This window comes from Ptychodera flava, chromosome 12 (assembly GCF_041260155.1).
Source record: "Ptychodera flava strain L36383 chromosome 12, AS_Pfla_20210202, whole genome shotgun sequence".
Classification (NCBI taxonomy): domain Eukaryota; kingdom Metazoa; phylum Hemichordata; class Enteropneusta; family Ptychoderidae; genus Ptychodera; species Ptychodera flava.
This window is the reverse complement of record NC_091939.1, coordinates 17,455,981-17,482,576: the sequence shown is the minus strand read 5'-3', so window position 1 is coordinate 17,482,576 and position 26,596 is coordinate 17,455,981. Positions and strand designations below refer to the sequence as shown.

Here is a 26,596-nt window from a genome sequence, read left to right as displayed (position 1 = left end):
AAGAAGAAAATATACCTGTTTTCGAGAAAAAATTTATGAAAATATCAAAAATATATATAGACATTTAAGGCGCTTGTCGCCTCTGTGCTTACTGCATAAATCAAACATAATCAGTGCCTCAGGGGGCGAGTCTTCACGAGACAACTTCGTCGGGCAGATAAATCAATCAGTTTTTTCCGAATCTTGTCTATTTCATGGCTCGTTTGAATTTGCCACACCGGATTCAATCTAATTTGACGCAGACATACTTGTCTGATGTGATGAAAAACCGCAAAGCAGATGTTGGGTGGATGCAAGAGAGCTTGTGCACCGATTGCATTTTTCACATGTTAACATTAAGGCAGTGTTGAACACTAAGCTTATATGGTCTAAGAGTTGGCCTATGGGTAAGCATACGGAAGGAAAAAGTGCGAACCATAATATTTTCATCATTGTTACAATCTACCACTGATTTTTGGTTTGCGCTAAAAATACGTACGGAACGCCCGTTCCGTAACATTTGTCGTTTCCAGGCGTCCACATTCAGCCTCTGCGCGTTCAGTGTTGAACGGTTTCAAGGGACCCGGTGGAATATTGCCAGAATATGTCTCTCGCTCAGTACGTGTTGTTCACAGGCTATCCAGAAGCGCATACAAGATAGCGTTCCATACGTTGCGCCATAAATCGGAAGGAAAATTGTTGACATCGCACGAAAGCGGTCAATACTGTGCCCATATGTCGCCCCAGTCACGAATGTAGCACAAAAAAATGCACTCGGACATTGGCGCCGCGCATCGCCCTTCGCAATATAGGCTGCGCCAATGCCCTCGTGCATCCTTGAGGCATTTTCGTAAAAACCTCATATTTTGTTTCACCAAGTACCTTTTCTTATTCTTCTCCCCTAACTCTGTTGAAATACAAAGTATTAGCCTCAATGACATAGTTTTCTGTACAATAGTTGTTGTTGTTGTTGTTGTTGTTGTTGTTGAGAAATGAAATCTAATTCAGATTAAATTAAGTTGTCAACGATAACATTTGGCGTTGTGTTAATATGTAGAACTCTGGCCGGGCATTTTTGACATGATTTGTTTGGGAGGACAAGAAATTAAATTTTACCTTATACAGAGAATGAAAATACTGGCGCACTCGCGTTACAGCGAAAGGATTTTTAAACCCATGAAATATGGAAATATGGAATTTATTAAAATGCCGATTCGAAAAATTGAAAACGATTATGTTTTGCACACGGTACTCAAGAGACCGCGGATGACAAACTGAAACTCATAACGTTTGCTTTGAAACATCCTCCCCTGAACGAAATAAGACGTGCAAAACTCCACAGACAGAACTGTGATAAACTCCTCTCAAACACGTTAAATATCTGAAACTCAGTTGTTGGCAGGTTAAATTGTCAATCGGTTCAGAAAGAACAACAACAGTTTATTAGTAAAACAAAATCTGAACGGTGATATGAGTATCACGAACATATACCCAGTTTCCATGGCATTGCATGTCGTGCGATTTGCGTGCATCGAAATAAAGCTTGGCCCCCTTCTCCCTTTATACGTTGGTATGCGCCTTGGAAGTGAAGAAAATTTACACTTTTGCAAAAGCCTTCCTTAATGAAGCTTTCAACTGTTACGTCACCAAATAAAGAATAAAAATCAAGAGCCACCGTGCAAAGTTTTGTTACTAGAAGAACAAATTACATAACATATACCGATATTTGAAATTCAAAATGGCCGCCATCCCTATCTTTAACTCTATCGGGGATTTTCGATTTTCAATTTACAAGGACGGTGAAATTTTTTTTCTTGTTTTAAGAGCTTTGAATGAGCCCTCACAAGTAGTAGATTAAAAAATGAAAAAAAAAACTTGAAAGTCCCAAGCTCTGTCCTCGCGGCACATTTGCCTCTAAAGCAGCAAGTTTCGTTTATCGGAGGTGTTTTACGTATCCACAGCCCCTTTAATCAATCATTGGCGTTCTCCTCAGTAAAACAGTAAACGCAAGTTATTTTTTCCGATATCTGGTGTCAATAGACAGCTCAGAGGTGGAAATAATAAAAATAGGTAATGAACACACTTCCGGCTAAATCAAGTATTCTCAGCCTCGATGGTGAGTGTTCTGTTCATGATGAAGTGATTATGTCATCTTACGCCAACAGACGTGTCCCGTAAAATGTCCTTCCAATTGAGTATACACCACTAATGCGTTTTATGGTCGTTATTATAAAATTTATCTTAAAAGGGTAACAGCTAAATCTATTGACGAACGCAAACACATGAAGAGCAAAGCTGTGCACGAGCTCATTAAATAGTGTCAATTATTTACATTTTTACTGAACTTTGGAAAGAACAGTTATATAAATCGTTTAGCTCCCCTTCATCTATGCAGAAATGCTGTATTCTCGTGTTTCATTTGAATCTGTATGACTTATAACTTCTTTTTCGGATCAATGGAGGTCAGATTTACATGATTCGGTTATCCGAACGAGACGACTGTTCCGGACCGTTGGGAGACTTGACTCTTCACTTCGGGGCTCCGTGCGTAGCACGTGGCCCAAACGTGGCGATACTGCCTGGCGACGTTATGCAACATTTATTAAAACCGATACTTGAATCATAGAAAGTATGCACAAAGGAAAACACAGTTGGACAAGAATGCTGTCATCGCAAATACATGTTGGAGAATATAGCAGTAAATGACCTGACTAGTTCATACATTGAATTAATATGGGAACGCGACGAAGCTATACAGACTGAGGCAAACCTGAGGTGACTTGAAACGTTTGGCTCTGATGGTATAAAACTTTCTGTCAAATTTGCTTTTTTGCAAATGTTGATATCTGCAGAAGTTGGGGAACTGAACAGATCTCGTGGGTACAAATCGATTGACAATCGATTGCAGGAGAAGCGCAATTCGTCGTCGGCAACTTAACTTTCGCTGCAAATCAAGCTATTTCGCTTTTATGATCAGAATTTGGACAATATCAGCGGCGTGGCAAGCGTCTAACATTCGCTAAGAGTCAACTTGAACTTCCGTCAAGGTACAGCAAGTGCAGGTAAAATAGTGGCTCGCCACCTTGAAGTCGACGTAAGCAAGGGACATCAAAATCGTGTTAAGGCGTACATTCTAATATATACACGGTTGACGCTACTAGAACCTGAAGTTAGGCAAATGTTCAGTGTTAGGGGGAATTTGGCTTGATCATGTCGTTCCGTGCCACCATGTTACGGGGTATTGCAAATCCTGAGAGGCGGCAACTTCTAATTTGCGATATATCTGACGTTGCCGCGAGGGTAAATCTCTGGGAAGCGGCTCTCCGTTGAAAAACTGCGCGAACCTCGGCATCTTGCACGGAATCATATCGCCAAAGCGACCAACCTGCACGGTGAAGTGTCTAACAGGCGCTCTCAGGTAGCTGGTTGAGCTGTGATAAAACGTGTAGAAAAACAGTGTCGCCAGAGTGAGAACATTTTCCCAAGTCTATCGGACAACGCCTGCTGGGAAGATATATGTATAATCCCGTTTTCTGAAGTTTCAGCTCATAAACTGGGTTGGCCTTAATGTAGATGAGCCTAATATCAACGAAATAAATACACGCCCGATGAACGAGAGCGTTACAATGAAAAAAAATATACCAATACCGTCTGCAATTATCGTGCACGCTGGTCACAGCGTATACCAGACTCATTTGTGAATCAGATCGGATCTTGTCTGACCACGATGTACATTCAGTGAGATATCAAATCGCTTGCGAAAAGTGAGAAAACGTTATTGGTGAGATGCTTGGAGAAGAAAACATCAAATTTGTGTGATAATCGTATTCTGTTGATCAGAATGAAGCGGAGGACATACCTTGTTACCATGGTGTTGGCTGTTGCGCGTTTGATGCACACAGCGCGTAATCGAAGCGCATCTGGTGATGAAGGAGCCTATGAAACTGACGACCACGACAGTTCACACTTTTTGAAGTACTCTCCCGGAGTAGGCGTGGCTTGTATTTGTAAATTGCATTTATTAGTATCACGTGTCGATGACGGAAAACCATCTGTGCTAGAATCCATTTGCAATATATCTATAATTAGGAATGGTTTCTCCGGTTTCGATCATTCGTAGTCTAGATTTTATTTGTTATTTTGTTAAACGGACGCTCGATTTTCCTCAAGAGGTCGCGTGAACAATAAACTGGGTGTTCGCAGGAAACGTGACGAAAAAGGAAGCTCGTGTGGTGTAAAAAAATACAATAAGATGCTGAATGCCCCGTAATCAGACGAGCAGTTTTTAAAGATACAAAATATGTATTTCCGCCTTTGAGTGTTTTTTTCACATGGGTGAAATTTTGTTCAACAGGAAAATGTGGATACATTCTGGAAGGAGCTACAGAATGTCTGTTGGAAGAAGGAAACATAGTTGGATGTAAGTTAGTAGACTATGAGAGTTACTCATACTAATAATAGTGATAATAATAGTAATAGTGTATTGTCGTTTGAATAAGTAGGCAAATAGAATAACTGATGGAGGTTTGATGATTATCTATGGCATGACAGCTAAGCACACTATTTTGTCGATTTATTGTATCCTGATTCATATTTCATGTCATCTCAACCATTGCAATCACAGAGGGAATCAGAAGCGACGGCAGCTTTTATACAACGCTATAGGAACCGGAAACCGGGGGCGGCAATGCTAGAAACAGACACCGCCATTGCCAGGAGCACCGAGGGGAAGTTCACGAAGGCTGTTTGTTTTACATAATTGCTGGCTTTTGGGCCACCAGAAAAGCCGTTTACGCCACTTATAACTTGCACGATGTTTTACAAAAACGGATGAAAATAGTGGCGGAAGTTGCATTAGGGCTTCATCAACTCACTGTATCATGGGGGAAAAAGCGCCAAGCTTGGCGCTTTCATCATGTGATTAGCAGGGACCATCTTCCGATGGGAATGGCATTGTCATTCACGTTCACACCAGGCTCTGTATAAGTGATGCAAATATGCAGAGCCTGGCGTGAACGTGAGTGAGTGGACAATGCCATACTCATCGGAAGATGGTCGCCGCCATATTACATGACGAAAGCACCAAACTTTGCACTTTTTCCCATGATTCAAAATACAGTGAGTTGATGAAGCCCTAAATATGCAACTTTCGCCACTATTTTGTCCGATTTTGTAAAAAATCACGCGAGTTGTAAGTGGCGAAAACGGCTTTTCTGGAATAAGTGACCCAAAAAGCTAGCACATATGTAAAAATCAACCTTGGTGAACTTCCCCTTTAAAATCATTGCCAGTAGAGCTTGAGTCACCGCCAACACCTGCACAGCCATCCAAACTGCTAGCACCACAGTTCTTTGTGGAGGGACTGTGCTAGCACTAATATGCAACATCGTCACCATGCTTCAATGCCACAAAAACAATCTTCTTTCCCCCACGCCATCACATACACCATGCACGTCACAAAAAGCATACTGTCCAGTAAAACAGCAAGTACCACCAACTATGCCATAGCCAGCGCCATCGCACCAACAGAAGCAGCGCAGAAACCAGTAACTGCCAACTTGGCGCAGAAATGCCTGTATCGTCTCTATATACTGGGACAGTCATAACCAATAATGTTAGAATGGTATCACCGAAAACCTCCACTCTCAGTACGAACGGGCAATCAACCCCGATACAACCCCCGCTCGTTCGTTAATTTAACAACCCTTCAAATTAGTCCATCACGTAAGGGGTTTAATTCCAACAGTTGCTTGAAAAAAAGATACATTTCAGATTTGAGAAATAACCATGAAACCATCTCATTGAAGGATGAAGCGAGCTCTGCCAATGCTGAAACCTTGAGCCTTAATCGTCTGTGTAACAACGTGCGTTGAATTTGTTAATTACTCCTCAGCGAGATGTGTGACACTAATACATGTATGCAATTATGCTATTCTTGTCTTTTTGTTTTTCACAAAAGAGGGTAAATTTCCATCATCATAATTAGTTGACAAGATGCGTCGACCTGTACGGTCGTTGAACTCAGTACTTACGTCATCAGCCGTGGTAATCTTATGTACACCTTTTCCATTCAGTGTGTTTTCTTGTTTGTTTGTTTGTTTTTTGTTTTTTGTTAGGTTTTTTTTTGCAGTTAAATATATTCCGGAGATTTCCCTTTCTGATCACGTAAGAGAAGTGACCTGCCAGATCTGGACCGCCCTTCCAGAAAAGCGTCGATGGCGAAATATGCATGAATATCTAACGCTACACGTTCAGTATCATAAGAAATTTCACATGAAAAAATAAACCATTCAAATAAACATCAAAGAATGAAAGTGGAAATGGTTCATTCTGAACACTGATAACGACCAGCCGTAGCATCCCCTACAATGCCGATAATTAAGTATAAAAGAGACAGCTAGTTTCATGCCATTGTATGTCATCTTTTAGGTTTTATTTTAGTTATCGTGATTTTCTGTGTTGTCGTGAGCAATTTGCATGATTCGTATTAATGGTGTACGTCGCTCGCTCTGTAAAACATGCTACGGCGCCGAAAAAAACGAACATCTCTAATTGCCCACTGTTAAATAAGACCTGTTGGCATGGGAACCCGGACGTTCAAGGTAGAATTTATTCATTAAAATACCAACGGGACACCTGACGTTGATAAAAATGGTCGCAAGGGGTGTTAATTATCCCGTTAATGATAAACGCGCGTTGGACTGCAATCAGACTTTACCCAATTCTCTCGTTAAAGCAATCAAATTGTCGTTTACATAATATGAAAATTGTGACACTAAACTTTCATTTACGTTCTCTTTTGCGCAGTAGCATACGTCTATCCATTTTTCATTCAGTAAAAGTTCTTTCGCCTCTGATTTCGCTCTCATTAAACGAAGTCCCCATTTACGGCGGACGAGATTAACCAGGCAATGAACTAAAAGTGCACAACTCAATACCGGAGTAATGGTCGGCCACACACGAATTTCAACACTGGGAAAAACGCATGGCCCTGCCGAAGTAGAGGTTTTCAACATTGCCTTAAACGAGACCACGCTCATTAGTTACTTGCTATTATTATCAAAGACGATGCATTTTGAATTCATCACATTGTTTGTAACGTGATTGAAAAATCCACAGGTTTATTCGTTAACAACTGGCTGTAAACAACTTCCTCGCTTTTGAGTGGAAGCTGAACGCATTGAACATAGGATAATTGCATGATACAATAAAATTTAAAGAACTATCATCACAGAGCTATTGCACTGTTCGCGGCTACCGCTGATAAATTCACCTAATACAACTTCAAATCTAAGAGACAGTGAAATATCGAATTTGATATATTAAAGGGGAAGACATTACCGTACGGATCTTTCCATGTATGCCTTGTCTTACTGTATAGTGTTTTTGAGGACATACAACTTGATTTCATTTTATAATGAAGTACAGTACACGCAGTAAGTTTACATGTACGTATGTACGTACGTACGTAATACTATGGTATGTATGTATGTATGTATGTATGTATGTATGTATGTATGTATGTATGTATGTATGTATGTATGTATGTATGTATGTATGTATGTATGTATGTGTGTGTGTGTGTGTGTGTGTGTGTGTGTGTGTGTGTGTGTGTGTATGGATGGATGGATGGATGGATGGATGGATGGATGGATGGATGTATGTATGTATGTATGTATGTATGTATGTATGTATGTATGTATGTATGTACGAAAATATATATTTGTCGTCATACTTTTGAAATATTCTTGCATGTTATCATGAACTTCACACTGACCCAGTTAGCGTCGTCATCGGTGTGGGATTTAGTCACATTAAGAGATCATGAATGTTCTATTAATTATTGTAGATGCTACTTTCGTTATCTCTGGCAGGAATGACAAACATTGTTGGTGACAGAACAGACTTTTAATCTCAATATACACAAAAAATTCCGTTACAGTAACAGTCCCGTTTTCTCTGAGAAGGTTATATTTTTCACTCGCTCAACGCGTGTTGTTCTATATATTGCATGTGGATACTAGCAGTTTCAAATTTCTCCATCGTACGCGAACCGCCATTTTTCGCGTTATTTTTTTCGACGTTTCACAAATACAATTTTCATGCCGCTGGAGATTAAGCCACTTTGGCATCTGTGGCAAGGAGAATATTACTTTCGTCATAAATAATGATATCGCAACCTTTAGGATTGTTTTTACGACCGCCGTATGCGTCATTAACGAACGCGGTATGCACATATGCTATGCGATTTTAAACTAATGTGATATCCATCGTGATTTGGATTGTTTGACTAACAATTGGGTTTATAGGCCTGTGGCTCTTCAAAATTTCAAGTAACTAATCGTTTGTAATATTTCAGCGAGATTTACGAATTCCAACGTTGTCAGAGTCATTTTTGAATAAAAAAGATTGAACGAAACGAGTTTCTGCGTATCTGGAAACCCCATTCGATTATGCCCGGTACGTGCTTCTGTAAATTCAAAAATCGTGTTTACCACACTGTTTACAAATGTCAGACGTGGTCTCATTAAATGGAAATTGTCAGACATTATGTTAAATAGTTTTTGCTAACAAATACTTCAAAATTCGCTACTTTCTGAATCCATACGGCACAACTTGTCATGTTTTTGATGTACATTCACAGTGTCTGTACTCACACTATCCAGACTTCTCTTATTCTCGTTAACATTTTTTATTCGTCGCGTAAAATATTTCCACTTCGGTTTGTCTGTCTTTTATATGAGTTTTCGAGTTTCCTTTCTGTCGAACGAGCAAATTACCAGACCTGATGTCCTGGCCACCAGCCGGCTTAGCACAGTAACACAATTTCTAGGGAAGTGTTTGTATGGAGACATACACATATGCTGTCTACACTGATAATGAGATGCACCGTGATATGTTCTATGTGACTCAATTACATAAAAAGAACATTACAAACAGCAATGCTTGGAAATAATATCAAAAGATCACGCTAATTCAGTCATTAAATATTACAACGGAAAAATGCCGATGGAATAAAGAGCGACGCAATGACCGTTAATATCAATTTCAGGCAAGGCGGCGAACAATTAACGGGCGAGGCGTAGCCGAGCCCCTTAGCTTTGTTTTGCGTTCCGCTCCCCCGAGCCAAACAATAAACGGTATTAGTTTGAATGGAGCCCTTCATATCTGTATCATACCAATAAGTCAAAGAAAACTCCAGTTTTTTCCTGAAAAATTCGTTTGCAAGAGATTTGCTTGCCCTGGAACGTGAACAAGCAAATTCGTAATATAGCCTACAGAAAAGCGACGGCCGCGTTCACTACGTGGGGGAGGGGGAGGGGTGCAAGACTGATATTTGGTCATACTCAAGTTCACTTGGGTCGTCTCCAGTCTTCATTTGTAAAAGTAAACAGCCATTGAAACACCAAGATATCGTTATATGTCGAGCACAGCACTCACTACTATTATTAAAAATTGAACGAAATCGTTCCCTTCTCGTTAAAGATGCCGTGCAGTACGCACAGTGATGAGCGCTCTGTTCGCTTCAGTATCAGAGTATATAGAGTGAGTCGTCTGCTGCCCGTTTGGCGGGGTGAAACTTAGTATATCTGCCGGGACCAGTGCTTCAAAACACGATTTAAAGTGACTAAATTAGTTAAGATTTATTGTATACTATCCGCGTAGAAGATTAAATTAATCGAAGTATGTGCTTTAGGTCAAATTTTGTAAAAAAAATTGTGAATGTATCATTATTTCACATATTCACGAGCTTGAAAACGTCCAACATGTCGCCGCCTGTTAATGGCCAGTCACATGGCCCTAAGTAACCAATGACGGTGTCTCAAATTGTTGACGGGCACGGTCTGGTATTATCTATAACCAGAGGAATTGATGTTCGATGGATTATCTGTAGGGGGCCAGTGATATCTGTCTCCGTCTATGTTTTATGGGTGTGTAAACAGTAGTTAATGGTTGAAGTGAATCGCAAGTCCTTGGACAAACCAGTAAATCATGATGCAATAAAGTAAGGTCGGGGACGGAAAATCTATTCATAGCATAAGTGAAAGATGTGTTCACGGAGCTTGAGGATTCATTGCTGAGCTGTTGAACAGGTGTTGCTTCCCTCGAAAACGATATTTTGAATTTTTGCTCATTCTCTTTTTGCAAAAAGTAAAAAAAAAACACTTTTAAACTACCCTTTTCCAAGGAAAAGACTAAATATTGGTCGCCATGCTAAGTTTTGGATTGGATAGACCACAGTCCCTCCACCCACGTGGGTGGAGGGACGGTGGATAGATCTAACTTTACCGGTCGCCATTTATTCACTGTGTTAGTTATATGAGGGAAAAAAGATGCATTCTCATAGCCAAGCGAAGAGATTGGAATTCTGTCCACAAGTCGCGTTCTTCTCAGAGACCTATTTGTTCCATTGACGTGACACTGTACTTCCGCTAGTGTTGGAATTTTTCAGTATTTGTTATTCTCGGTAGAAAGGATTGTTTATTTTCTCCCGCTCATCCTAGCCTGTAGAACTATGTATGCAACATATGTTGTCAATGCAGATAATTATAAATATTAAGTCGACGCAATATGTTTTGTATAACTAACTTGCGAATCCAACCTAAGCTGCAAATACCGGGTAGCTTCTATAGTTTTTAATAGTGAGAAGGAAACGATACGATTGTTTGCCTCTGGTAAGATTGAATGCTAAAAATGTGACCAAGCTGCGCCTGTCGAAAAAAAACCTGACCTTTGACCGTGAAAGTTGCTTATAGTTCAGTCCCATGGTAAAATTTGGATAACAAAATGAACTATGGTCCACCATCTGGTTTTAAATGTTCATTTTTGAATTTTGATGAACACCAAACGATATCTACACTGACAGGGCTGTCCCTTGGGGGCGAGTGTCGACAAACACAAAGGCGCATTTTTGTCATTTCACATAGAATATTTGACCATACGTTAAACGTGCAATCGAGTTCAGCGAGCTGGCCTCCGTGCTTTGTGAAAACATCGATCCACGTTAAAGAGACGATACCTGTAGCTTTTGATAATGTTTTCATTACTTTTTTTCCAGAAAACGAGTACATTTCCTCTCTGTTCTCTTTCAAGTATGTTGAACCACAAAATAAATTGCCCTGAAAACACAACGCATTCTATGTAATATGCAAGGACTATATATAAGCTTAATTCAGTTGTCAACACGAACATGAGACATTACAAATATGTACGCTAAGTTGATAACTCAAGCGCAGGGAATTTTGGCATGATTCCGGGAGTTGACCAAGAAACAGACAGAAATTCAACAAAAACAAAACAAAAACAAAAACATCAAAGGTTACAGCTAATAGAACTTTGACCCTTTCACCACAATGGTTTAGCCCAAACCCTTTGCTATCAACGGTCAGCGTGGACCTGTTTACAGGGAATCGGGGGTGAACAGGTTAATTTTATGCGCAGGTGAAATATAACCGCGCCATGAGCACAGACATTCGCTTTCCAGTTTCTGCTCGAAGCACCTGTCTGTGAACAATCTTTTAATTATTGATTTAATTTATCGATTTCCCGCCAAACCACTTTGAGCACCTTTGCAGATGCATTGCCTCTACTCGATTATGATTTATTTCTGAGAATTTGATCCTTGTTCGCAGTTTTCATTTATATTTTACAGGGTATCATTTTGATGAATATTAGTATACTTTGAACAAAAGAGGATTGATGTTTCGGGTGAAAGATTCAGTATTTTATACAGATTTTTTGCAGTTCTAAAGGCTATTCTGTATCACACATTCATGTTTAAACTGACCTACAGGGAGAGGGGGAGAGTTTTACGGCGACATTCAATCTGTGTTAAGAGAACGTTCCTTGGACCAGATAATAAATTCCCATATACTGTGGTGTCTTAATTACAACGTTTCAATAAATGCCCGGACTAGGACTCTCGAAATAATAAAACACGCGAAGGCTGCGTAGTGTTCGCACTGCGCACAGCCAGAGGCATTGTCGCTACTGCAAATTGCGTGACTTCACGTAAGCGTATCGCGGTTAAAACTCGAAAACTTGTTCAACAATGATTTGACAATTTATTTGCGCGTAAATAATTTTCTTGATTTTTGGTGAACTTGGAGAAAGTCATTCTTACCGTGTACATGTACATAGGGCGATTTTACAGGGTCAATAAATACTCTCCTTCCTGTACAGCCAACAAGAAATTACGCGTACTTTTTGTTTAATCTTCCTGGCCAAATACGGCCTAGCGGAACGTAAATGCATTCTATTTTCATGTGTACACATGGCTAGCCTAATGTGTAGCAGACGTTAGTTACTCGACATTTGCGCGCCAACATTTCCATTTAAACCGTCGAATTAAAAGTAACGCTGCGATGCAAGCTTTTAAAATTTTGTTTATAGACGGTTTTTTTCGTCATACTGTTCGCCTTGGTGACCGCATTAAATTGTCGTGGATTCATATGAGAAGCTATCGTTAAATTGTTTGAAAACGTCTTAAAATTAAGCAGGGCGAATATTTTATTTCGAAATTCAAGTTTGTGTGTTAGTCTTCCGAGTGTACATTCTGAGAGTTTACTTGACTTTATCAAAATATCAGTCTTTAACTTACCCTGTCCGAGTTAAGCCATATTTTGAAATCAAGAATTGCTCTATTTCTGATTAACAGGCATAATACAAAATATCTATCCCTCGTGACTTTGCATTGATAAAAGTGCAATAGTATTTTTCTTTAAAAGTTAAGTATAGAATGAAGCCAGCGAGAATGGCGCGCGTGATCTTCGTATTGGTAATCGAGCCACCTTCGACACATACATCTACGCCATGCACAAGATTAGCAGCTTTCTACATGTGTTTTCGTGTTTAGAGGGAAGAATATCGTACTTCGCGAAGTTACTCCGTTTGCAGAATAATCACGCAAATGCTGATAAATTAATGGTGCAATTCGCACAAATAGCAATCAAATAAAGTCTGTTGGCACTGACGTTCATCGATAAACATTTACGTTCTCTTTTTACAAAGGAACTCTCTTTACAGCTTTCTTTGGTCACTAAGAGCAATGAGAGTGGCGTTTGCAGCAAATCAAGCGGCCATCCTGTTCACCGCCGACGTGTTAATCGCAGTCCCTTTTCAACACGTCTGCAGTAGTCCTCGAGAATAGGCAGCGCCATGATAAGAATCTTTCCCGTCTTTGTTGGGTTAATCTTCGACACGTACAGGTTCGCCCAGTAAAGCATTTGACAATTTAAAGTAAAATGTTTGTCGCTTCACCCTCTTTTACGTTCAGTTAATGCGTCGGCTGACATTTCACGACGGACACTCAGATCCTTTTAGGCAGACATACAAACCCGTCGGTAGAGATTAACGGCAATGTCTCACCCTTTTACGACCTCTTAACAACAGGGAAACTGGATGCTTGTCGCCGGACACTTCTAAAAGATAAAATAGCTTGTTATCGACGTCTCTTCAGTCGCCTTTACTCCATTTGTTCTCTCTGCATCTACAGAACATGTCTTCCATATATTTTGATTTCTTTTTCAACAAACGACGTGGTTGATGACCTAATAATATATGCTTGCAAAAAATACAACAAAACCTTCAGTTAGTGGTATTTTGATGAGACCGAAAGGTATTGATGTTTTTGAATAGCAAGATCGGTTAACAGAAGACTTTTCCATCATTGCCGGTATAAATTACGACTCAGTCTTGCTTGAAGGCTATCAGACTGCAATTACGGAGGACGGTGTTAGAATTTTGGCCACACGCGATCTTTTCTACTTCTGGAGATGAGTTTCCAACATCAGGTTACTTCCTGCCAGGGGCCATTTTGAAGTTTCATGACAGGCACAGAGAACAATTAGAGATTATCAGCAGGGAGAAACTTAAAAAGTGAGTCTGGAAATGAACCACTTCTGTAATTTACGTGACAAAAATACACAAATACTCAAATTTACGTGAGTAGTAATGTTGTATCTAACATTATTCCTCTATATGGCTATAATTCATAGGATAACGATACAAACAAATGGAGTAGAGTTTCTCATACATGCATACACGCATGCATGTATGTATGTACGTACGTATGTATGTATGTATGTATGTATGTATGTATGTATGTATGTATGTATGTATGTATGTATGTATGTATGTATGTATGTGTGTGTGTTTCTGTGTGTGTTTCTGTGTTTCTGTGTGTGTGTTTCTGTGTGTTTCTGTATATTTCTATGTATTCAAGAATTCATGTATTCATACTACATATGTACGTTTTCAAGATGTATGTAAATCATTAGCTCATACATAAGTATGACTTCCGGCAGATAGAAGTGCCTAATTGCTCAAGAATCAGTCTCTTCAGTACATCTACAATCTGGAATAATTCTGAATGAGCACGGAACAGATATTCACAACACTCACATACGATCTTAAGTATCTTGTCTCGTCAATTTCCTCCTGTCGTCATCCAGGACAAAGGACACTATCCACATCTGTTGTTGTAACCGAGACATTTCGTTTGGAATACAAAAGATTGTACGGACATGAATATCGCGAGCAGATATAAGTAAGTTATGACATAATCCACGATATATAATTGGATGTAATTTCAATTATTATCGAGCCTCAATTTAGAAACTGCCAAAAGATCATCAACAATATAACGTCAGCGCAAAACCTTACGAACGATAAAATCTAAAGTTACACAGTTCCACTACCACCCCTAAATTCCGCAAGTTTGGGGATAATTCCCTTCGTGAAAGTCCAATGAAAGGTTCTGAGCAGCTTATGCAACTCATTTGTGGGTATTATTGCACAGACACGGGTACTGCCATTTTTTGCCTAGGGGCGGATGTGTTCTTTTAAATGAAAATCGCACTGGGGCGCGTTTTAGGAGAGGCTCAAAGTACATATGACTTTTTCCAAGGTGTCTCGATATTATGTGTCATTCCTCAGTGCATGTCAGCAACACCAACAAATCCGCTTATGTCAAGTAGCCGCCGTGCAGAAAGATGGAGGCCGTCGCCATGCCAACAGTTTGCATGCTTTGTAGACTAATTCGTATAACGGCTAAAACTTCAAAGAATATCCAAGAAATTGCAAGATATTTTGATGTTAATAACAACAAAGAGATGCACCATATGAATCTGTTCATCTTTCACAGCCGTTTTGCCACCAAGCAGAATATGTTGTTTTCAAATTGTTTGTTTTCTTGGTCATCTATATATCATGTGATTTTCAAGTAGCTCATACCTTCTCACCAAGGTTGTGTTGTGATGATAACAAACTCTTCTGGTCTCGAATTCAGCTAGATAAGTAGAAATTACTCGAAAGACTTGATCCATCAAGGGTCTTCAATTAGACACCTTCTGACCTTCTCCAGTGCGTTGAGGCGATGTTACACACGTTCACAAAAATGAAAACACGAAAAATCTGAAGGTCCATCGTACATTTAAAAGCCGGACAATTTTACGGCTATACTTTACAATATAACTAGGCTGCAAGCTGATGGGATCAGTGACAGGGCATTGTTGAGAAGATGAGATTCTCCAGGTCATGCAGACAGCGGAGGTAGAAAAAAACACTCTCTACGACTTGGGGTACACTGATGTCGCTTCGTTGATAACTTCTTGCCGATATTTTCTGGAGAAGTCACGATGGTTTTTCAAAGCACTCGAATAACCGATGGTTGTGACGTCACCCGACACGATCTGCTCATGGCCTTTTCTTTTTTTCTTTAGTACATGTACGTACATTCCTTGTCAAAATAAGCATCTTGTTCTAATATTATCTCTGCACGCGTTTGATTGTGAGTGGCTTTGAATTTCACATTTTCATCAGGTGGGACGGTCGGTGCAACATGACTCAAACTTGGCAACTCAAAGGATATTGCACATAGGTGGGGGATCAATCAATGTTCGAGTAAGCTTACAAACGAAAATACTGAGTACCCACCTCCCCTCCCTCCCTATCTACCTACCGATCTACCTACATGTCTTCTTACCTACATATATACATGGATACATATGTATGTATGTATGTATGTATGTATGTATGTATGTATGTATGTATGTATGTATGTATGTATGTATGTATGTATGTATGTATGTATGTATGTATGTATGTATGTATGTATGTATGTATGTATGTATGTATGTATGTATGTATGTATGTATGTATGTATGTATGTATGTATGTATGTATGTATGTATGTATGTATGTATGTATGTATGTAGCTATGTATGTATGTATGTATGTATGTATGTATGTATGTATGTATGTATGTATGTATGTAGGCCTATGTATGTATGTACATGTATATTTGTATGTCTGTGTCTTACTCTGTTTTACGTAATATAAGTCGATCGTGTGGATATAAATATGAGATATCTAGACGGATGAATACATACATACATACATACATACATACATACATACATACATACATACATACATACATACATACATACATACATACATACATATTGGATATCAACTGTTTGTTTTCATCTTATAAAGGATGATTTGAAGTCATATTTATGACTCTCTAATGAAAATCAGTTTGGAGTTTTGGTAGTAGTTTTAACATCAACACGATTGGAACTAATTTGGATAATTGGATGGTGAAGTTATGTCTTTTAAATCTGCAAATGTAAGCTCATCTACTTTTTCTATTACGCTACACATTTGTTTTTATGAGTAATTTGTAATATTGCGACATTCAGCTATAGGGCACCTAACATTTTTGAGAAATTTAAAAAATATGAAGATCTAATTATCCCGAATTAGTTCCAATCGTGTTAATTAAAATTCCTTATATGAAAGAAAGGAAAGAACGATAAATTGATAAATAGATTGTAATGAAATACAATATCATACTAGTTCGTTGTGTTGTATCCCCAAAAGAGGAATAGCGCCTTTGGTTGTTTTTATTTCCGGTTGTTTTCAAAAGCATTGTTTATTTGAATAGTATATAAACTTGTAAGTCTGATATCGCATGCTTATAACTACACACGGCGAAAACGGACAGCTGCTGTTGCACTGATCGCCCGACTGATCGCAACTTTCTCTGCTTTACCGTATAAATGTGTACGGCGTCGATGTGTGTTCGGAAAAAAAAATTTGCTAAAATGTTGCAAATCTTAAAAGGTGTGTCGGATTTTTATCTCCTCGGTGACGAAAGTGAAATATTTCCTCGGAGTTTCGCGTCTCTCTGTTGAGAAAGTCGTGTTCAAGGTCGATCCTATCCCACATTATATCTACGCCGACGTTATGAATATAATAAGCAGCCGTGTCACGTGATCTAACATGCCTCCGGCTCTGATATAACCACTCATTACAATAATTGCAAAGTTGGACAGACATCCACGATAAACGCATTGTCTGATACTAGCCAATTTAGATGATAATATTGGAGCACTAATTGGATATGTGTGACGTTTTCTAAAGCCACAGACTGAACCGCCTCTGGATTTGTGTGTCATTTTCTGCAAAATACTGGTATTAAATATAAACCAAACACTCATAACAGAATTTCTCTCGTCCGGATTATAAATGTAAAATTTGCAGATCTGATTTCAGAACTCGATTTTGTGTAGCCTGGATTCGCAATGCAAGCACTGACCATGAAAAATTTCCATGTTATATATAATGCGGGTAAGGCAATATGCGTGTTCCTGCCGGTCATTTATTCCGCGTAGCTTATCAAATTTCTGCTGTTTGTCATGCATAAAATATAAGGAATAAAACTCAGTCCCGAGGAATATCTTACTGGGTTTCTTTCCTCGTATCAAGTGGCGGACGAGATGAAGATGACATTCTTGACATTCAACCCTGTCATCTTCCTTCACTTGAAAATGTGACGTGACGACCGAGGAGGTTTCATAATCGTGAGTAGACCCAGGTTCTGATAAAAAAACCCGTAAAATTGTCGAAAGGTTGTTATCAGTACCCGAATGTTACAGATGATGGTCGCAAGCGTAGCATTAATAATAACTTCCAGAAAATGTAATTTTCATGTCATTATTGTGCACTGAATGAGTTTATTGAGTATCCCTAAAAATTATTTCCACCCGACATTCGGAAAAGACTGGTCCTTTTGAGAACTTGGATGGCTGGCAAACGTAAAAAGGTTGTGACTACATTTTTTGGCGCCATACATTATATTTTGAAAGATGTTCCATGCTGCAAACGTCAATGTAGTAACAAGTAGTAGCAGAAGGTTGTGGTACAAGAAAATGAATAGCGAATGCTGCGATATTGTACCAATGCGAAAGGCTGGAAATTGACGCTGACACCGATAATAGATACGTTCTGAATCGAATTCTAAAGGTATAGATTTGAGGGACACGTGTTGCAAAGGTGACGAGGTCGACCTTTCATACTCTTTTCCACGCTGGATTCTTTAACATTCTATTACACTATAGTCCCAGCTGCTATAGATAGACAAAGTCGCCTACAGGGGGGGGGGGGGGGGGGAGGGGCGAGCTTCGAAGGTTGGAGATATTTACCGTTAATCTAGTCCGATCATAGGGGATCCAATCGCCGATGATGACGATGATGATGATTAAATATTTAAAAATGAAGATAAATAAACATATATTTGGACTCAGTAATTTGTTGTTATTGTTGTTGTTATTGTTGTTGTCGTTGTTGATACTATTTGCAGAAAAGAACAAAGTATGCGCTGCAAATTTCAACACAGCCTAACTATACATGTGCGTCGCAAATTCAATACAGCCTAACTATACATGTGCGTTGCAAATTCAATAGCCTACAGCCTAACTATACATGTGCGTTGCTGCCTAACTATACATGTGCGTTGCAAATTCATACAGCCTAACTATACATGTGCGTTGCTGCCTAACTATACATGTGCGTTGCAAATTCAATACAGCCTAACATTACCCAAGGGGTGTCACTTCATTGCCACACACTTTTTTTCGATCGCCAAAAATGCACCTAGCATGCATCGAAATCGGTAAAATTCGACGTAGGGTCAAAGCACATTAGTCCTTCTCAATAATACTCCAACATTTTTACCTCTTACCGATGAAAAGTCGAGAAATCAGCAAGTTTTTCAGCGTATCTGGACGTCTCTTACATTTCAGATTTAAAAGGCGAGGCAGTGTATTGAGTCACGTGGGCGCTTTCAAATCGAACCAATAGCAGAGCTCGCCAAAATGCACCCAGCAAGCATCGAGAGCGGTAAAATTCGATGTAGGGTCAGAGCCCGTACTGAACGAATGGGCCCAGCGTGAAAACCCGGCAGTAACGTAAGTTTCTCACGTCTTTGGAAGACTATGGGTGACACTGTCTGCGTGCGTCTGCATACGAAATTCTGGTAACTTTAACAGTTCCAGTTCACCCGCAGCAAGAGATCGTTCTTTCCAAAGATGTGAGAAACTTACGTTGCCTCCGGGTTTTCGCTGGTCCATTCAGCTCTGCTATTGGTTCGATTTGAAAAGCGCCCACGTGACTCAATACACTGCCTCGCCTTTTAAATCTGAAATGTAAGAGACGTCCAGATACGCTGAAAAACTTGCTGATTTCTCGACTTTTCATCGGTAAGAGGTAAAAATGTTGGAGTATTATTGAGAAGGACTAATGTGCTTTGACCCTACGTCGAATTTTACCGATTTCGATGCATGCTAGGTGCATTTTTGGCGATCGAAAAAAAGTGTGTGGCAATGAAGTGACACCCCTTGGGTAATGTTAGGCTGTATTGAATTTGCAACGCACATGTATAGTTAGGCAGCAACGCACATGTATAGTTAGGCTGTATTGAATTTGCAACGCACATGTATAGTTAGGCAGCAACGCACATGTATAGTTAGGCTGTATTGAATTTGCAACGCACATGTATAGTTAGGCTGTATTGAATTTGCGACGCACATGTATAGTTAGGCTGTGTTGAAATTTGCAGCGCATACTTTGTTCTTTTCTGCAAATAGTATCAACAACGACAACAACAATAACAACAACAATAACAACAAATTTACTGAGTCCAAATATATGTTTATTTATCTTCATTTTTAAATATTTAATCATCATCATCGTCATCATCGGAGATTGGACCCCCTATGGTCCGATATACAAGTTCGCTTTTGATATTAAAAGCAGGTGTACTGTGCGCCTGTGATAACAATCGCACAATTAACGGAGAAAATTCGCCACAAGTGTAAAAGATCTTGCGGCGAAAACATGGAAAGACTTTTAGAAGTCACTGTATTGGTTCTTTTTAGCGTAGAACTTTAATGTTTTGATTGCCGGCTCTAAAGTTTCAGTGCAATGATCTACATTGGAGACCACACCGGGCCATAGCTTTGCATACTTACTCATGGCTTCACTTTAAAGTTTTTACAAGTTGGTAAGTAAGACTGCGGGTCAAACTGCTCACCCTATTTAGACAATGTCCCCGAAGAACGCGTACTCGGGAGTTTTGAAGAGACAGAGCGCAAAGTTTGAAATAAATTTAAGGTAAACTGCAATCAATTTCTTAAACATATTCCGTTTTGTATCCTTTGTATCGTTGTTTTCCGTGGGCTAATTAATTGTCACAAGTCATCTATTGAAATTTCGCATATTAAACTGCCAACCGAACCGCTTAAAACTGCTAAGCAACGGTTGCTAGGGGTTATTTCCAAAATCAATCAAAATACAAAATTTTCATGGTTTTCTTTGCATAATAAAGATTTGCAGAACCATACGATTCCAAAAGACGTAGGTTTGTCGTGCGATTGGTCAGTGATGTCACACATATACAAATTTTCACAGCTCTACTTTAAAACGTTTCAGCTCCACAAATTTGCACCAAATGTTCCTAAATTTCAGAATGTAACACATGAGATACCTGTTTAGAGCCCCTAGCATGGATTAGATTATCTGTTCAAGTACAAACGATTTTTAAACAGGAAAATATCTACTGAGTCATTTTGTGAAATTTTGAAGGGTTTTACGGCGATATCTCACAAACGGTCCGGAATTTTTAGAAACGCATGCTTATCTTTATTCTAATAGCTGGTGATATTAAAACGTGTAAACATAAGTTTTGATCCAAAAGCGTGCTTTTTCCAGCCACTGAGGGTGCGTCGGTTTACAATTGTATAGTTAAAGTAGACTGCGCCTCGGAGACAGATATTCGGACTCTCAAATTTTTATTTTTTGCTGAGCTACCACTTGTGAGGGCTCGTTTTAAAGTGTAAGAAAAATTTTCACCGTCTTAGGTTTTTCGAAAATCGAAAATCGAAAATTCTATTTTTCTCTATAGAGTAAACACAGGGGCCATTTTTGACTTTCAAATGTAGGCAAATCTTGGGTAATTTGTTTCTATAGTACCAAAGTTTTCACGGTGACCCCTGATTTTCATTCTTGATTTTGAAAGAGTATGGTTGAAAGATTCATTGAGAAAAGTTTCAGCAAAGGTTTAAGTCTTTCACTTTCGAGGCGCATACTACCTTAAAGCTGTCCGGGTGTCGCTGCGACAAGTCGGCCTTATCTTAACCAATGACGATGGGTCCCTTCCCAAATAAGCACATGATTAGATGAGTTATCAGGCATTTTAGCAGTCTTTGATAAGTAGGCCTGTACTCCTCAGACCAATTTTGATACATCAGCATCGCAGTAGTTGTAATAGCTTAGATATGGGTACACAATTATAGCTTCATTAGATCGTGTAAGATTGATCGCTGTAAAGGAGGAGACTGGAAATACAGTACGGTAATAATTGAAATATTTTATTGATGTGTGCAAATTCACCACTCTTCCAAAACGATTACCGTAGCGATGTAGGTTAGCAAGTCTCAACAGGTTTTGAAGTGATGTAAACATGTATGGATACTCATGTGATGTCGGCAGGGGTCTTATCGCCCTAGTGGGTATAATTGAAGTTAAAATAGTGTTTTGGCGTTTATTATTGCCAAAACACTTAGCTGGGTTGTGTTTTTCACGAGGTACGACTTGGCACAGGTCCGGTTGTCTTGATTCAGTCTATGTCGTGTAAAGCATTTTGTGGTTGGTTAGATCACTACTGGTGAGGGTTCAAAGTGATTCGATGAGCGCCGGATGATTGGGTTTACCGATTATTGTATGTAGTTCGTGAACAGAAAAAACACCACTTGTTGGGAGTTGATAACATTGTACACAGTGAAATTGAGAAGAAGACTGCGGCATTGGTGAGATTCGTTTGATAATGTTGGCTACCCTTATCTATACCGGTTGTATTGAGTATGTGACAATGAACGCTGTCATTGACACGGTATCATATCACCTTCAAACGTGTTTTCTGATATTTTTTTGTGAATGACTGCGGAAGTTGTGCTATGAAAAGAACACGGTCGTCGGAACTTCGCTCAGAGTTCGTATCGGTCCCACATGACCGAGAAGCGCTGTGCACAATCCAGGTGTATTTTAGAGGATCGAAAGATATAAACAAACGTTTTCGGAGTTGTACATTGTCAAAGTAACATTTCAACTTTGTGGCTATCCTAACTTGCTTCCCTTTAATGCCGTTAAAGAAGACCTTGGTTTGTCTGCTCATACGTGAGAACTGCAGCTCTTTAACGTATAAAGCGATCATTTATAAATGTATATACATCGAGTATAGGTTTAGCGTGTTCCGAGACGATGTATGTGGCCGGCGGTTGCACTCTAAGTGAAATTGTGTATCTATACGTGTTCCAAAAGTCGTGGTAAAGGGGACGATTTTTGTTTATCATCAAGAAAAAGGGGTAGGCCTACTTCTTCAATAACTGGTCCATGAAATGCCCCTTTGAAACCTGTTAAAGAACTTTCTGAGATGTATAACCATGCCATGGCTAAAACTGAAAACGGGATTGTTTTAAAGAATGACGTCATCATGGACTCAAATTTTAAGTCGTTATGTTGGTTCAGACTGTAATGAAGATAATCTTGTACAGACGACAACAGTATAGACTGCATGAATATGTTGAAACAACCTCTTTGGTCTATACAATATTGATATGTCTGTAACTGCATTTTAAAATTCTCTCTTCTTCTCATAGATTTGTAAATTAAAGGGTTGTTTTTAGGTCTAATTTTCTCCGAAATTTCTCAAAATAAGGGTGTCTTTTTCCTAAGGTTGAAAATTACCGGACAATGGGTGTTTTGACATTTTGATGATGGGTACCCGACCATTTTGTGTGTGTCACCGCCGGGGTGTGTGTATCGTGCCAACTTCAAGTAGGGTTTTGATTTGCCGATATGTTGTTCCTTTCATCCGAGTTAGGTATAGATCATCCCCATTCACTCTAAATGTGTCATCCAATACATCACATGAAGTTGGATATTGCACTGCAATTGAAATACAAATGGGGTTCACGGCAAGTTCAGGGAGAAAAGAGCCGTGTGAAATGTGGATGCGTGTGAATGGAGGTTTTATTAAAGTCGACCTCGCTCCATGCATCACATACATGTCTGGAACGAAATCATTACCGTTTGCTGCCGGCCCGAAACGATAACATCATTTGGAGAATACGGTGCGGATAAAATCAATATTGTGAGATCGCATGGAAAAAGCTGACTCCCGAAAGTCAGCGTCATTTGATCGGGTGTCACAGCTCGCTGCGCTATCTGCAGGGTTGAGTTTCATGGGACGTTTCTTAAGGTATAATGTGCCCCGGGGATAGATATTTGGACTCTCAAACGTTTACCATTATTTTTTCTGGTCCACGACTTGTCGGGGTTCATTCTATAGCTCTTGGCGTAAGAAAATTGTCACCGTCGTGTTTTGTTGAAAATTGAAAATTTCATTTTTCTCCATAGAGTTAACACAGGAATAGCGGCCATTTTGAATTTCAAATATCCCAAAATTTGGGTGATTTGTTACTCTAGTACTAAAATTTGCACGGCGACCCCTAATTTTATTCTTGATTTTGAAAGAGAATGGTTGCAATATTCCTTTAGGAAAATCTGAGCAAAAGTTAAAGTGTTTCACTTTCGGGGCGCATTGGCACCTTAATTAAGAGTTCATTAATTAAGAGTTTCAAACAATCTGGAGGTCGCAATCGAAACTACCGGGACAAGTTTCTGTCCTCATTATGATTTGGAACTTAGGATGACAACGGGATTTTCTCGGCCGTAGATCCCTTGATCTCATCTCATCACACGGTCGAAAATAGCAAACACACATCTCAAAGAAAATTAAACTAAAACGTCATGATTGTCACACTGCGTTCTGCTGAAATCGCAACAACGCCAAACAACTGATGCGGCGACATATAAATTTAACGCTTAACGCTTTGAGTGCTGTAATTTTTCCCACCAAAATTTTAGTGCAGCAACATTTTACAAATTTCTATGAATTTTAGTAATTTGTTTTTGATAATTTTGGACCAAATGGACATCACATTTCATTGCTACAAGATTTTTATCAAAATTTTGGCAGAAATCCGAAAAGAATTGACTACGGTATGTTTTATAAATTAAAGGCGACGAAAATTTACTTTGGCGCTCAAAAGGTTAATTTACAAGAGCTGTTTGTGAATTCCTTGATAGGACTACTATGTAAGTAATCTTGTTCAGGCAAATGATTCAGTGATACCGAGGAGGCGCTGTCCAAATTCCTCTTACCATTGCGGAAGAGTTTGACATGGAAACAAGACGTGGAAGATGTAATGCAGCCACGATGACGTCATCAGGAATCGGTAGAATATCTCGTTAATGAGAACACCAAGACGGGACGAATAGGTTTCTAGGAAGGTCGTTGCCGATTGTTTACAGATCTGGCCTTTTAAAAATCCAATTTATGATTACGTCATCGTCCATTCGGTCCTATACAGATTGATTGCTTGGACCCGTATTGTAAATGCGGTGAAAAATAGTTCGTGGAAAACATGCATGACTGTGTATTTTATCGCGGAGGAGAATGCTTGTAGATAAACAAAAATTGGAACAGAGGAGAAGGACGTAGAGAGACGGCAGAGGAATAGATGATAGAAAAGTTGACTGCTGGATATGTCACAGCGCGGCGTACCTTCCCACCTACCTACCAACTGCCTCAGCTTCCTACTACCTACCTATACCTAACTACCTACATACCTACACATACCTACCTACCTACCTACCTACCTAAGTACACTTATACAATAATGCATGGTACATGCATAGATACATGTATCGAACCGCGCTTTATTAGAACATAAACCATTCAAAAAATTACAATAAATAAATAAAATAATATGTAATTGCGTGTCTTGTAGCAGCTATTTTATCATGGACCAATTTGAGAGGTGAAAATTGAGGTTGCTGGCATTGTAAAGTACACTCTAGCCAAAAAAATGCGTTCACTGTGTTGACTGTAAGCAAGATGATACTGTCATGGTTCATTTACGACAAGGCAGCGCCACATCATGCCATAGGTGGGGAGTAAAAAAATCACAGAGACTCGCTCACAGCACACGAGGCGTCGTTCAACAGCCGTTTGTTCTGGTTTCAAATATCAAGGTTCGGCGAGCGGGGGCAGAGACTCGTAAAGCCTTACACCTTGCCCAAGATGGACAATCCCGGCATTTCGAGTTTTAGCGTATGCATGCGTATCCACCATCGATGAGTAAATTGTCGAGTGCATTCCTAAGAAGCAGAACGCATACAGAGATAAGTTGACGCGGGGAGCCTCGCTGTCTGCTGTGCGTAGGCATAAACACGGCAATCCCGTCGCGTTAACCCACTACGTCGAGTAGGAGAACGGGACGTTAATCAGCAAATTCCCGGGAGGGAGACTTCCCTTGGCGGCTTACACGTTCTTCAGAACACTTAGGATTTCGGACTCAAAGTTTGTGGAGGAAAAGGTGATGATGCACGCCGACGGCAAAAATTATTCTTGAATTGATTGCCTTGCCCCTACTCAAGTAACGCACGCTATAGATCAATTTACGCCATTGATTAACACGAAAAACAACAAAGCATAAACAAGCATCAAGATAAATACACCAATAAACAAAAAAAACAAACAAAAAATAAATGAATAGATGAATGAATAAATAAATGTAATCACAACAATGAAGACTGTTCCTGTTTACAAGTGTTGTGATGGATTACGGCAAACGACGGAGATGGTGTTTAAAATTTTTACCATTCTGACTGTATGAAGTGTCAGAAATGATAACATGACGTACATATACTGCAGAGTTCGCTGAAGAAAGTAAGGATAGGCCTATTCTTCGGGAAAATTCTGGAATTTCCTAAAAAGGTCATGGGTTTGTATACCACTGGATGCTTTAAACACCTTTGTTTGATGAAAGATAAGAATTCACTACGTACCTTGAAGGTATTGTGTCGTCACGAAGGAGAGCGTTCAGCTATTTTGTGTCATCATCGCACCTGGGTATATAGAAGCCATGGAGTGCAGAGTGGTGTACAACTGAAATCGTATGGAAGGTCTAATGACGTTGAGGGCGCTAGGTGTAAGCCTGCGATGTTCGCTGAACTGGGCCAAGCGCCAAAAACTGGTTACCCATCAACTTCGCCTACATTTGCGTGTTGTATGTGATATCACTCAAGGTCTGCTTCTTTAGAGATTGAAAGATAAAATATTCTTTCTATAAGTAGTTGGCATTGGACGCATCACGATCAAACGATAATAAGCTTAAGTGTCAGAGAATCGACTCCATGGATTCTC

General features: G+C 39.5%; 1 protein-coding gene across 2 annotated transcripts in view; it reads right to left on the bottom strand.

Moving 5' to 3' along the window:
• LOC139145224 (ras-like protein family member 10B) overlaps positions 1–26,336 on the bottom strand; it is a 66,697-nt gene extending 40,361 nt beyond the window's left edge. The window contains exon 1 of one of the 2 annotated variants that reach the window (XM_070716246.1): positions 26,239–26,336. The gene's annotated coding sequence lies outside the window, so the exon portion shown is untranslated. Of the gene's footprint in view, positions 1–3,838; positions 3,947–26,238 lie in introns of those variants that run through there. The other variant, XM_070716244.1, reaches the window with a different exon arrangement.
• Positions 26,337–26,596: the final 260 nt, after the last annotated feature.